We start from the raw sequence: 9,143 nt of genomic DNA, 5'->3' as shown, positions 1-9,143 counted from the left end.
TTCGGTAAGGAAATAAATCCTGAATTTTCCATTTAATTTAAACAGCACAGAGTTGGCGTCCCTGTTTTAAAGACGCGGTCCTTTGTCGCCATCTCGAGGAAGAGTTATAAAAATCACCTTTATCTTGGGCTGTCCATCTTTGGCACCTCCATGATTCAACCACAGATTATTATTGATTATGTACAAAGAGATAAAAGCAGAATTCAAAAACAAATTTTGTAATGCACTTTGTGGCATCCCAGTATTTCAAGAGGATCTAAAAACTACACTATAGTTTAGAGAAAAATGACGGTTATAAAAAGTTGATTCTAATATTTTTAAGGAAAATTTGTCATTTTCATCAAGTTCTAATGTATTGAACTATTTTTTCATAAAATACACCTGTAAGCACAGGTTTTGCTTTCTAGCGGAGAGGAGGAGGAAGGAGGAGAAGACAAACTGCATCTCTTTCCAAGGTTATTTCTGTTGGCATGGAGCCCCCTCTGTTCCTTTAAAATACACTTAGTTCCTTGATGGCTGACTCACTCTATCCCTAGCAACCAGCAAGGTTTCTGGCCTGTCATAGGTACTCAGTAAACACTTGTCACTAATGTTGTATCTTGTTGTAATCTTGTGTTCCCCAATCAACCTTTGCTGTATAACTGTGCAGACAACCTAGAATACACCAAAAATCTTGGTCAGGCTCAGCCTGCTTGCTTTATCAGAGAATGAAATGCAATTTCTCCAAGGCAAGTCAGCCTCCAGATTAAAAAAGTAAATGCCCCTTGATTTTCACAGGGCCTAAAATTCCATTATGAGCAACCCCCTTTTTGAGTGTTACCTTTAAGAATATCTTATTAAAATGTTCACGCTTCATAGGCAAATTAACATTTTGGGTACTATTAACTCTAATTTTGTCTGAGTCAAGGGCAGCCTTAACCCCTGGGTACTACTGGAAATTGTGAAAGGCAATTGGTTGAGGTATGGAAAGAAAATACTAGAATATCTATTTATGACATCTTTAAAATGTCTTTGTTTTGCAGGGTTCATAAGGTACATGATTTATAAATGCATGTGTATAATTTATCTTTCTATGTTTCCACATACATTGGCGTATTCACTCAAAAATTTTGGCGAGGACATGACTTTGGAGTCAGGCCTCAGTATGAAGTTCAGCTCTGTCATTTCCAGGCTCTGAGAACTTGGATAGATTCTTTAACCTCTTGAAGCCTTTATTTCCTCTCTCACAAAATAGGGATAATAATGTTACTTTCGCAAGGTTGTGGTGAAAATTGAAAGGGTTGTCTGTTAAGTGTTCTGTCCTGGGCCTAGAAAATTTTAACAGTTCAGTAAATACAGCTGGCTTCATGGGTCTGTGACCTGTGCAGTCACACAGGGTCCCATGCCCAGAGGGGCGTGAGTTTGGTTTAACGCTCTGCTGTCACTCTCTTGAAATTCTTCACAATTTTTAAAAAGGTTTTATTTATTTATTTGAGAGAGAGAGAGAGAGAGAGTGCACAAGCAGGGGAGGAGGGGAGGGACAGAGGGAGAGGGGAAGCAGACTCCCACTGAGCAGGGAGCCCAACGTGGGGCTCCATCCAGGACCCAGAGATCATGACCTGAGCCTAAGGTAGATGCTTAACCGACTGAGCCACCCAGGTGCCCCAAAATTCTTCACAGTTTTGGACCAGGGGCCTTGCATTTTCATTTTGCTCTGGGCCATGCAAATTATGTAGCCCGTCTTGGTAAAGGGTGCTTCTCACTGTTGGTCTAACTAAATTTGCTGTGCAGATTTTCTTTGTTCAGTTATAAAAGTTCATACTCTGGTTCACATCACTATTTAAGCCTCTTTGGGCCACCCCAGATACTTTCTTTCTTTCTTTTTCCCTCTTCTTCTTGAGATGTAATTCACATACCATAAAACTTAACATTTGGAAGTATACAATTCCATTAAGATTTTTCCCCCAATTTTACTGAGATATAATTGACAACATGATTTTAAGTTTATTCCCAAGTTTGACCCAGTTTTTTTATTTTTAATTTTTTAATTTTTATTATAATTTTTTTTATTGTCCACTCCCTTACTGTTATCTTCCCCACTACCACCACCCAAACCAAGCAGGGTCTTGATTTCCTTTCCCCCAAAAGGGGCTACCTCATTCCCAGGCACATGAGGGAGGACAGGACTTCAGGCTGGAGCCACCATTAGGTTCTCCCTCTCCCAGCCCGGAGCCAAGGAGGGGAAGCGACACATGGTGATGGATAGATGGAAGGAAGGATAGATGGACAGAGAGGGCCAGAGAAAGTGGATCCGGAAGGGGCTGCTGCAAGCAAAGCTCTCACTCTTTCCAGTCTTGCCTCTGGGGGTAGGAGAGGCATGACTGACCATCAGGGCCAGGGCGGTGTCTGGGCCAACCCCAACCCTTTGTTGGGTAGTCCAATAAACATGCGGATTCTCAGCACGCTGGTGCCTGGTGTTTCAGGGCTGCTGTGGCCGCAGACACCTCTTGGTCCTCTTGGCCTTGGTTCCCCAAAAGCCAGTGGTGTCAGGAAGAGGTAGGAGAGGAAAGCAGCCCCTGCCCTGGGAGCCTCGCAGGCTCTATGGGAGAGTAGCCAGCCGGGGGTGGAGGCAGCTGGATCCTGGGAGTGACTAACCCCCTCTGGTTGGGTGGCACCCCCTGGAAGAGGGCATCTAGATCCCAGAGCAGCCCTGGGGGGCCATGAGCTTCCGGGGCCACCCTCCAGTAGGCTGGGCTGGCTAAAGGTGGGCACTGGGGACAGGGTGTGGGTGGTAGTGGAGTCAAGGGCATTACCACATTGGGAGGGTGGAGGGGCAAGTAGGAGGAGGGCAGCTGCCCACCCAGAGTGAGGCTCTATGACTCCCACTGGACAGTCCCGGGGGGGTCTTCGGGGTCCTACAGTAAGTGCAGGGGCCAGGCTCTGTGCTCAGGGGCGAGCGGCGAGAGCCTGCCGCTTCCCCCCTTGGGAAGTCCTCCCCTCTGCTCTCCTGGGTCCAGGAAGGGGGCAGAGGGGCCCCAGAGGCGTCTCAGAGGGCAGGGGTGGAGCGGGCATCACCTTCTCCCCACTGTGCCCAGCGCCTGCCGGACCCTCCGTGGTGCCCGCTCCCTGGGGTCCCTTAGCAATCACTTCATGCTGAAGCCCTGCCTGGGCGTCGGCTGGGGACCCGACGGCCGCTAGGGCCAGCCGCGCCGCGCGGAGGGGCCAGGTCTCCCGGCCAAGGCTCCCCGCACGGCCCTGCTCTGCCAGCGCCGCCCCGCCCCAGGGCCGCGTTCTGCAGCCGCAGTGCCTCGGCCGGGATCCTTGCAGCCCTCGTAGTCGTCCCTGAAGGAGGGGAACGCGGCCTGGACCTGACGCCTGATGTGGGCGCTTCAGCCCGCTGAAGGGTGCTGCCTGGATCACCAAGGCCATCACCGCCAAGTAGTTGCGGGGGGTGGGGGGGACTTGTCAGGCCGCAGGTATCTCTTCCTCCTCCTGGGGGGCCAGGAGGACCACTCCCACCCAGGAAGCCCCAGGTGTGGGTTGCTGCAGGGCCGTGGGCAGGGGAGGCAAGCCACGCCGGCAGGGGCCTGGCCCCGGGGAGGGCGGGGAGGGTGCAAGGCCGTGGGGCAGTGGGTGAGGCAGGCCTGGGGGCCTGAGCTAACCCAGTCTTTTTATTTTTTTTTTTTAAGATTTTATTTATTTATTTGAGAGAGAGAATGAGAGAGAAAGAACACATGAGAGGGGATAGGGTCAGAGGGCGAAGCAGACTCCCCGCCGAGCAGGGAGCTCGATGCGGGACTCGATCCAGGGACTCCAGGATCATGACCTGAGCCGAAGGCAGTCGCTTAACCAACTGAGCCAGCCAGGCGCCCCTAACCCAGTCTTTTCAAAGAGCACTAGTTTGGGAGGGAATAGCTCCGTTCTACCCTGTTTTCACCACTCTTTGAAGTAGGATCTCAATAAATGACGTGTAGCTGAATTGTATGACTTCCCTGAAATAGGTATTGCCAAGAACAAACGAATGCTATTAATTGGCCATACGTTTTAGAGGTGGAAGGTGTCCTGCGGGTGGTTGAGTCTAGCCCCTTCGTGTCACACTTGAGCACACCCAAGACCTGGGGACGGAGTGCCTTGTCCAAAGCCGTGCGGAAAGTGATTAGAGCAGGACCCCAGGTCATTTTTCAGTCCATGTGCCCCTGGCTCGCTCATTCTGTCCTCTTCAGATTGTTCACCTTTTGTCTGAGGAATGAAACATCCTCGCTAGTATGAAGATTAGGTCGGTATTTGTGGGGACCAGCAGTGGAGTTCACAAAACTAAGTTTTTAAGTTTCCTTCCCATTAGTAAAATGTTTTCAGGAATTCAGGATTTCAGGGGTCAAGCCATTTGATTTTAAATGTTTCTCTAGTTTTCCTCACTCTAGGGCACACGTACTAGATTCTGAGGACTTTGTGCTACTATTCGTTTGATGATATACTACTGCGCCTTGTGTGTACAATTTTGAAGTTATTTGGCTACTACTTCTATAATGGTAGCAATTTAAGGAATCTGCGGCATATTATTTGGCTCACTGACGTCTTTGCATGTAAGTAATATTGATGCTTTTGAGGCTGTGGAGAATTTTCAGTTTGATGCTGCATCAGTTCCAACATATTCTACAGTTTTATCAGAAAACTGGTTCAGAGGGGTGTCTGGGTGGCTCAGTCGGTTAAGCATCTGCCTTTGGCTCGGGTCATGATCCTGGGATCCTGGGATCGAGCCCCGTGTTTGGCTCCCTGCTCAGCAGGGAGTCGGCTTCTCCCTCTCCCTCTGCCTGCCGCACCCCCCCACCCCACGCTCATGCTTTCTCTCTTTCTTTCTCTCAAATAAATAAATAAAATCTTAAAAAAAAAGAAAAGAAAACCGGTTCAGAGAATAGACACCAATTTTATGGCCAGGCAGCATATAAACACAGCAGTAGTAACTCAGACAGTCACACAGACATGTGCATCACTGAGTTAAAATCTTATTTTAAAATCTCTGGGAAACTTCTGTGGGCAGATATTTTAAATGTTGATGATGTTTACTATTATTAACAAAAATATTTTGCATATTTACTATGTGCTAGGTATTCTCAGCACTTTACATACATTATGTCAATCACTGAATCCTCACAACGTATTTATGAAATTATCAGTGTTATCTCCATAACTCCCCCAGGGTCTCATATCCAGATGGTAGAGCTGGACATGAGTGCAGCTATCTGACTCCAGAGCCTGAATCCTTAACCATCACTCTGTACTTCCTATTTCTCATTGGAGGGAATAATAAACCAAAATCTTACTTGACCCATTTTAATGAGACCGTAATAACAAAACACTGTGCAGAGAAATGGATAAACACCTTCAGATGGAAATAAGCCTGAAAGAAGGTTCTGTAGGGGATGCTACTTTGCTCATGTGCCACTTAGAATCTTGGCTGTAACAGTCAGAGAGGATGGGCCCTGTCCAGAGTCCTGGCCCTAACAATATTTGAAGCAACTTTTTTTTTTAACTGGAAATATGGAACATATGGAAATTTTAAAAAGTAGGGAGATCAGTACAGTGAACCAACCTGTAGCCAGTACTAACCAGCCCAGGGCCCATCTGATTTTAGCTTTAGCCCCACCCACCTCTCTCCCCTTCCTCCAGATTATTTTTAGCAAATAAGGCAAATTCAGACCTCAAAACTTTTCATACATAAATATTTCAGCATGTATCTCTAAAAGATAAGATTTCTTTTAAAAAAGCATAATCACATAGCCATTATAACACCTAAAAATTAATAATACCTTAAAAACCATCAAATATTAAGTCAGTGCTCACATTTCTATGGTTATCTCATAGTGTTTGTTTTTTGAATAGTTTGTTCAAATCAGGATCCAAATAAGCTCCATGAGATTGGTATGTCTTTTAATTATCTTCTAATAAGCAGTTTCCCCTCTACCTCTCATTTTTATTTCCTATAATTGATTTAAAAAAAAATACCAAAAACAGGTTGTCCTTGGGAATTGCCCAAAGTCTGGATTTTGCTGATTGCATTCCTGAAGCATTATTTATTATGCTCTAATATGATGACTGAAAACATTTTAATTTTTTTTTTTTAACTTTAGAGTCTATCATCTGGGACATGTCCATTTTATTCTTTTTGTCCTTAGGTATCCTTGAGACTGTGCAGTTGATCATCCGTCCATGTTTTAAATTCTGTGTAGTTTTTAATTTGCATTTCTCTTGTTTTGAGCATTTCTTTTTTCACATGATTAAGGGCCATTTTTATTTCTTATATGAATTGCCTATTCACATTTTTTCATGGAGTTAGTAGTCTTATTTTTACCAAAAGAAGAAGCTCATATATTAGAGATAATTATCCTTTCTCTGCAATATTGATTACAAATATTTTTCCCAGTTAATAACTTTTCTTCTCACTTTCTTATGATATTCTCTGCCCTGCAAAATAAGTCTTAATTTTTTTTTTTTTTTTGTAATTGAATGTATCAATTTTTGACCTTTTTTAGTTCTGGATTTTGCATCATGGTTAGAAATGTTTCTCCAGGCTGTAGATGAATTAACTTGCGTTTTCGGTCAGTACTTTGATAATATTTTTTTACATTTATATTTCTGATCCATTTGAAATTTATGCAGGTGTAAGGTGTAAGGAATGGGTCAAATTCTATCCTCTTCAGAACGTGTTTTAAATTTCAGGACTTTATAAAATTAACAAAGCAATCTGTTCAGCATGCCTGGACCCACATGCTCTGCTATAATCAAAGTAGATAGTGAAGGACAACAGTAGGCTTCTGTTCCATTCCCAGCTCTTCCTTACTGAGGAACCCGTGCTAATGTTGAGCCCCTGAGGCTATGAGAACATTCCTTGCTTGGCTCTACTCGGGTCTTGCTTCCACTTCTCTCAGATCTGCTGGTCACCCTCTTGTCTTATGGACACTTACTGTGGGCAGCTCTGTGCTGGGACATGGCCTCTTTGTTGTACCGTCTTTCCCTGGGAGTTATTCTTCACAGGTGCAAGTGCTGATGCTGAGTTCATGTTTAGTATGGAATTTCTGGCAGCTGATCTTTGCAAAGGGCTTTGCTTACCTCCTGGTTGTACTTGCTAACCTGAAAAGTGGTTTTGCCTCTCTGTTCGGGCCTTTAGAAATCTCTATCCTGAGTGCTTGTACATCAGCGTTCTCTTGGCAGGCTGTATGTATTGTCTCTGGTCAGTGGGGGAAAGGAAAGATTGTATTTTGCTAGAAGTGAGAAGGGTCACTTACAATAACAACAACAACAATAATAATTAAACTGTATTGAATGCTTACTATGGGCAAGGCACCAGGCTTACTCCCTAACACTCATCAGGGCAAGGCAAGAATACTAAAGGGGTCCATTCCATATGTCTACATGCTTAAAAGTTAGATATCAAGCAAGATATCAAATGTGTTCTTTCCTCTTGTCAAATGTGCCTTCATAACAACCTGGAAGGACAGATTCAAACACAGAATTCTTAGAATCCCTTGAGTTCCATGCCAGAATGTGGCAGCGTGAGGAGAAATGGGCTGCCTCTCTTCTTGTCCTACGTCTTACTCTGTCCATGAGGGGCCTTGCACACAAATTTGTGGACACTCAGTCCATGCATCCCAGCTTCAGGTACATGCTCTCCCAGCCCACAAATAGCTGTCCCTTCAGGTCAGCCTCTGATCTGGGAGAGTACATTCTAGCAGGGCAGTCCAGAAGATAGCCCTGTAGTAAGTGGGCTCAGGGCCATTTATGTAGTAATTCCAGTGTCTCCGATAACTGGAGTCTGGCTTATAAGAGGTCAGGGAGGTGATGGGTTCTAGGTGGGCATGTCTCCATAGCCCCGCAAAATCTTTGCTCCGTAAGAAAAAGGAGAGTCCATATAGGGCTCCAGGTTGCCTTAGATGTATTTAACTCATTCAATCCTTACAACAATCCTATGAGGTAAGTACATTATGTCCATTTTACCAATGAGGAAACCGAGGCTTAGAGATATTAGGTAAACTGCCCAAGGCCAAAAGACTACTAAATGCAGAGTAGGGATTACAGTTTGGGCAGTTTGGCTCCAGAGCCTTATCTTCTGAACTGAAAGGATTTCCCCATCATACTATTCCATGATACTTTCTGTGTAACATTATTAATTCCTCCCCATAGCAGTACTGAGGAGTTATCTGTTTGACTATACAAGCACTCAATAAAGTTGTTAGGGATCGTCATTGTTGACCATCACCTGAGCCTCCTTTACTAGTAAAATTAAGGTATCTCTAAGATATTTTCCAGCTTTAGAATCCTATGATTCTTAGGTAGACATGATTACAATTTCCCCTTCAGTGTAAGCTTGAACAATGTTCCAGAAAGTGTACCTGAAGTTAGCACAAAACTACTACTAGTACTACTAGTTAGTAATAAGTATTAAATTATCATTATGGGAACCTCCCTACCATTGAGATTGCCACACCATCTTTAAGGTTTTGAAACACAAATTAACATCTTCTATAGGAACCTGTCATTGCTCTTACTAGGAAATACTGCAAAAATTTTATTTTATTTTATTTTTTTTTAAAGATTTTATTTATTTATTTATTTGAGAGAGAGAGAATGAGAGAGAGCAAGCACATGAGAGAGGGGAGGGTCGGAGGGAGAAGCAGACTCCCCGCCGAGCAGGGAGCCCGATGCGGGACTCGATCCAGGGACTCCAGGATCATGACCTGAGCCGAAGGCAGTCGCCTAACCAACTGAGCCACCCAGGCGCCCAGACTGCAAAAATTTTAGAGGAGACACATTAATTAGCCTATAGGTTCCACTTAGGAAGAATATATAATGATGTCAATTACAGTGATCCACATCTAACAGGCAGATGTGACCCCTATTATAACTGACCTAAAACATTCAAAATGGACTGAAAAGGGGCGGTTGGGTGGCTCAGTTGGTTAAGCCTCTGCCTTCGGAACTGGTCGTGATCTCAGGGTCCTGGGATTGAGTCCCACGTGGGCTCCCTGCTCAGCGGGGAGCCTGCTTCTCCCTCTCCCTCTGCCCCTCCCCACTACTCGTGCTCTCATTCTCTCTCTCAAATAAATAAATAACATCTTAAAAAAATAAAATGTACTCAAAGTATAGCATATATTATTAGTTATGTGACT

The 9,143-nt window shown here is 44.6% G+C and overlaps 1 pseudogene; it reads right to left on the bottom strand.

Moving 5' to 3' along the window:
- Nucleotides 1-2,367: 2,367 nt before the first annotated feature.
- Nucleotides 2,368-7,036, bottom strand: LOC116636462 (annotated as a pseudogene).
- Nucleotides 7,037-9,143: the final 2,107 nt, after the last annotated feature.

Source organism: Phoca vitulina, unplaced genomic scaffold (genome assembly GCF_004348235.1).
Source record: "Phoca vitulina isolate PV1807 unplaced genomic scaffold, GSC_HSeal_1.0 scaffold12, whole genome shotgun sequence".
Taxonomy (NCBI): domain Eukaryota; kingdom Metazoa; phylum Chordata; class Mammalia; order Carnivora; family Phocidae; genus Phoca; species Phoca vitulina.
This window is presented reverse-complemented; position numbering and strand designations above follow the sequence as displayed.